At 34.0% G+C, this 5,799-nt stretch overlaps 1 pseudogene across 1 annotated transcript; it reads right to left on the minus strand.

Annotated features, from left to right (window-relative positions):
- Nucleotides 1–375: 375 nt before the first annotated feature.
- On the minus strand, nt 376–5,586 carry LOC103454096 (WAT1-related protein At4g08300-like; annotated as a pseudogene). Its single transcript, XR_011575932.1, has 7 exons — nt 5,280–5,586; nt 4,889–4,951; nt 4,588–4,704; nt 2,112–2,350; nt 1,446–1,604; nt 1,190–1,341; nt 376–836 (listed from the first exon to the last, which is right to left on the minus strand). The product of XR_011575932.1 is annotated as a WAT1-related protein At4g08300-like (transcript).
- Between the last annotated feature and the right edge of the window lie 213 nt (nt 5,587–5,799).

Consider the following 5,799-nt stretch of genomic DNA (forward strand, 5'->3'; position numbering starts at 1 on the left):
ATAAGGGTCTGTGGATCCGTGAATTCGGATTGTATTACCTGGCCTGATATAAAACCATATAGTTCTTACTTTTAATTTTCAAAGAGTTCGAGTTAGACTTGTTTATGTAAAAACAAGTAAAAAACCGAGTTCATATTTATTATATTTAGGTAACCCAATCCGGACTGTTTAAGGGTTGTGTTCGCTTTCTCATTTTATTAGTGGTTCACAATGAAGCCCATGATCTATAAAGCAGTAAATTTTATATTTTTCAGGCCGTACATACAGATGTGAAGCAAAATTCTATGTAGACATTTTACACACACCTGTAAAAAATTGTGGAATATTCGAGGTACATACGAAGGAGGAAGAGGAAATTGAAGATGAACACAGAGATCGAACTAAGACATACACAAACATATATAACTGGCAAGAACTATTACATTGACCACTTCGTTCACTCTCAAGATGCATATGATCAAAACGCAAAAATTAACACATGCATGTACCTAAAATACAACATGACATAATTAAGGAGGTTCCAGAAAATATTTGTGCAAAATCTTTTATGGCCCTTTTTGTAACTGTAAGACGGATCAGCAGGAATACATCAAATCAAAACATCGATATGTATATCGACCTTATCAATTAATTATTCTTTTGGTTTAGGAATCTTGGGAATGAAATCTTGTGATCAGGTACGATCATTTATGCTATTGTGATGATCGGCACTCACTGGCAACTCAAGGTTACGAGTTTTCTCATCTTTCAACGGCGCGCTTGATGCTAGAGGGTCCTTGCTTTTGCCCCAGACCACAGTGTAGAGGCCGAACACTATGCAAATGGCTCCAATTACACTGAGACAAAGCACAAGGGAGACAACCAGCAGTATAAGTAAAAAAAATGATGATTCCTTTGTTTTGTGCATTATTCATGCATCGGAGACTATTAGCCGTTAATAGTACATGCAAGATTCACCATAAAACTTGTATGCATCTATAGTTGACAGTTATTTACGTGAGCTAGGGTGTGTATGTCTTTAATATTTTTAGCAAAGAAATTGGCTCATGGGTTGTATCATCTCTCTAGTAGAGGTGGAAGTCATACATCTCACAAGTTTCTTATTTAATTGGAGAGATAGTACAACATATGATTAGTAGAGACAATCAAATAGATCTATGAAATTTAGAGAGGAATTTTAGCCTTATACCTTCCGAGGTGGACTTGCTCAGCTAAAACGATAGCCCCTAGAGCGGCGGTGATGATCATGCAGAGGGGGCTGAAAGCGGTCACAAAAACGGGGCCTCGTTCCCTAATGACAACTCCTTGCACATAATATGCCATCCCAGAACAAACCACTCCCTAATTATTCACAAGAGTAATATAACGTCTCAAATGATTTTATTATATGTTATACAAAGGCCAGATTGTGAATTATGGGAGTGTAGTGTTGTATATGTACTCACAGAATAAACGGAAGCAAGGAGCCTTGAGTCCCAGCCTATAACCCAGACACTCAATTTGCGTTCCACTGCAAATGTTATTACTCCACCTTCCAACATACCCATCAAGCATATCCAAGCTGTGAGAGAGAGCTCTGCCGGGTACTTCTTCAAAGTAAAGGACTGATATATAGTAACACATATAAAAGCTTGGATTAACTTAGTTATCATATAAATTAATATATACGAAATTGTGAGAGGTTAATAGATAGTGTGACATATCTACTTACGTTTTCAAACTATTAATCTCAAGCATTCATCACGTAGAATTCTAATTTGAGTAATGTTATTAAGACACACAAAATAAATATCATTGATGATACTTTCTAACACAATTCTATGTGTGTGACTCATCTATATTTGGGAGTGTATAGAGTAATACTGTAGTTTTAGTATGTGACAATAGTTTTATAAGTACTAACATGGCAAATAGAGTCTATATGCCAAACTTATATTCATTGACAAAATATTTATGTTATCAGACTATTAATCTAAACAACAAATTCAAACAACAGTTAACCTAACTAATAATCTACATTCACAATTCGACAAGAGAACATTTTTCGAACTGGTAACAAAATGTTAATTACCTATAGAAGTACGTTAGAAATATTGTGAATAGGTACTCACTTGAAGAATGAAGAAACTTGCCCAACCACCGCAGCTGCCTAAGAGCATTAAGGGGCCAGCGATCCAATGCTGTTCGCTGGATTCGGTGGTGCTGCTGTTGTGACTGTGTGAGTGTCCTCGTATGATATCCACAATGGGGCCTTTGTATAATGTCATGATCATTGCTCCTCCCACTGTGATCACTGTTTCCAATTACCTTCGCCAGGCTATGTAGCTTCTTAACGTTGACAGTCTCTAGCCTAGTTACTCAAACATTAATTAGGACAAGACTCCGGTAAACTTTTTAATTAATTTGGACTCTATTCTATTAAAAATGGGATTTTAATTTAGATAAAATATTAATATCAACCGAATGAGATTGTGTTGATATTTGTAAACTTAACAAGATTGTACGTATATGATAGTATCAATGTATCATGCAATTTTTATAAGAACAAATCATATACTATTGATCAAATAACATTTGGACATTGTGTTATTTTGACTAAGTAATTATCTCTAATTCTCTTTTGGGAATCCTAGCTATTAGTCTTATCATGCTATACCTCAAAATTAATAAGAGTTTGTGAGATTGGAAATAGAGAGGAATTATATTTGTGGATAGATATGGACGAAAGATACATCAGAAGAAAAGAGAACAATATCTTATATCTCTAATTCTCTTGTAAAATAGCATTGTATTCCACAAGTAGAGAATCCGAACTTGTTGGTTCACTTTTTTCTATTTAGTGAGTCTTTATACATCCTAGCTAAGAAGTTTATTTTTTCTTTAAAGAGAAAAGGGAATGATAGAGGATGCAGAATACAACGTCAAGTTCTCTTACTAATATTAAGAAGAGAAGTATCACTCGCCCATCAACTAGTTTGTAGCAAGCTTACCATGTTTTTTTCTTTTTGACAAAATTATACTCTACGAGCATCTCAGTACAAAGACTCACTCAAATGTTAGATTTATATTCTTATAGTTGAGTCATAAAGAAAGGTGGTGGGTTTGAGTATTTTGAATTTCTTCTCTAATGCAAAGGATTCTTAGTTCTATATTATTATATTTTGAGTCCTAAGATGTGAGTCTTTGAATTGGAGAAGAAAATATTCGAGTCTAAACTCAAAATTGTGCATTGAAGATGGTCGGACTCAAAACTCAATCTTATTTTTCTTAGTTTAATAAAATCGTTTCCTTGTCGGTTGGGATCTACCTCACACTCAAATCTTATACTACTCAAATATGACTTTTTAAGTCTCCAGTGCGTTAGAAGTGATTTGCCTCACATTTGGACTCATATAAGATTTGAGACATTGATCTGCGATACATGAGTTGCTCTGCGTGAAGAAAGATCCAAACTTATGTGTAGATGAAAAATAGGGAAATTTAATGAAAAGTTCTTGGAAAAACTCCTGATACTGTTTATTTTAACGAAAAATCACATTTTTACACTAAAAAGTCAATCCTGTTACGAATCACTTCACTCTTTATTTTGTTCTTATTTTTAAAACTCAAAATTTTCAAAAAATTTTCATTAGTTTTCCTTAAAAAGTAAAACATTATTTTAACGAATTTAATTATGTCCTGGTGTGCACCAGCAAACTTCCTTTAATTTATTGTCAAAAATTAATTATACTTTAAATTTTTCCTTTAATGAGAGTGCCATGAGCAAGGCTTACGTCATGTCATACATAAGTTTCCGTAGTAATCTCCCACAAACTAATGATGAATCTTTTTCTGTCATGTTATGTGAACTATGATAGAGTCATGTCAACCATGATTTGAGCAGAGAAATAAGAGGAAGAAAAATAAGGTAATGCACGTAAATAACATCTTAAAATATACACTTTAGGTATGAATTTGAGACGAAAAAAATTTGATGTACTAAATGTTGAAAATCACGAAACATTAGGGTAGTAAACAGTCTTTTACCCTATTTATTATGTTTTTATCATATTCTTATTGTGATGTCGTTATAATTTTGGTGTGTACTGGTAGAGAGAGAAAAGAGATACATTAACATGCTTATCTAAAATAAAAAATTTAAGTAAAGGGGTAACCTCGTCTTTTTGTGTCCAAAACTATTCAACATGGTCATTTACGTAGCTATTACAACTTAGTGTTATATTTGTATGCAAAAATGTTACTCTTATCGTATATTTGTAAATCATTTGTATTCTCTTTAATAAAAATGAGATTCATGTGTTAATAAATCTACCTCTATTAAAAATGTGGTACAAATGATAGTACAAATATTTAGAAAGTGTAGCATTACTCGTTTGTAAGAGTTCATTATTGCTCATTTTTAAAGAAAAACCATTCTAGACACATGACGTGGCACAATGTAATTGGAACAGTATATGCCAATTCCCCGTAGTGCCTTCCAATGTGTTGTCTCCCAAACATACCTTAAACCTTTTTATTTGCATGCATAAGCGCACTAAAAATGCTAACCATGCATGCATAAGTGCAGGAATGATTATTAACTTTTACCTGAAACAAAGTGCCATTATGAAGGTAATGGCCGGAAGGACATTGACAACAGCAGATGCAAATGTCGCTGACGTGTACTTCATTCCCAAAAAGTACAAGTTTTGATCAAGAACCGGCCTGTATTCAAATGTTAATTATCATATTAATATATGATAATTGTACATGCAATAATCTACAAGTTATTTGGTTTACCCCTTAGGCGATACTTTCACCTTATTATTCCCTTTTGTTTTTTGGTGTAAACTAGTGTCAAATTTCACTTGTTTATCAGAAGAAGAAAAAATAAAAGTTAGAGCATTACTCAAGAAAACCAAGCAGAACTATTCGGAGGAATATCGGGAGTGTCATTCTCGGCCTTACTTTCCTGTAAAAAAGAGGCAAAAACAATGTGGTCAAATTATTAGGGCAAAAAATGAAATATGATATGTAAACCTGTATTAATTTGACCACACAGTTTGGTATATTATTTGTTGTCAAATTAGTAATTTGAAAAATCACACGTGAATTTTGTTTAAATATATATTGTATGATTCATATTAACAATCTTACAGATTAACAATAGACTATTTTTCGTAACAACATAGGAGTATAAGCATTTTTGTAACAAGTATTTTGAGCGTCAAACGCCTATGTATATATGCCTGCGTGTATTTTTGGGATACATGAGGTAATAAATCAGAGAGAGAGATGACCTTTCAAGAACAAAGGCGAAGGGTGCGATGACACAGAAGGCAACAACGTGACGATAAACCGAGAGAACGAAGTGACTCATGCCATGCTTAAAAGAGACCATGCTAATGATATACATGCCTGAATATCCAAATTGAAGAGAGACCATAGCCAAGTAAGGCTTGATCTTGATGAGAAATAAACTCAACTTCGACTCTCCCATGTTTAATTCTGTATGCAGTCGCTATAGCTAGTACTAGCTGTAGCGTCGTTCTCTCTACTCCTCTTACACACTCTACTGATTGATTTACTTGTGAGAGGATGCCAACACTAAGATGAGAAATGTCCCTCTTATAAGCCTCAAAAGCAAAAATAAAGCGACAGCAGCCCGGCCATATTTCAAAAGGATACGTGCATGTCCAAACCACTCAACCTCTCTCTCTCTCTCTCTCTCTCTCTCTCTCTCTCTCCCTGTGTGTATGCGTGTATAATGTGTGGATACTCTTATCCATTAATCAAACACACCCACATAACAAGCAACTA

This window comes from Malus domestica, chromosome 15 (genome assembly GCF_042453785.1).
Source record: "Malus domestica chromosome 15, GDT2T_hap1".
In the NCBI taxonomy this organism is placed as follows: Eukaryota; Viridiplantae; Streptophyta; class Magnoliopsida; order Rosales; family Rosaceae; genus Malus; species Malus domestica.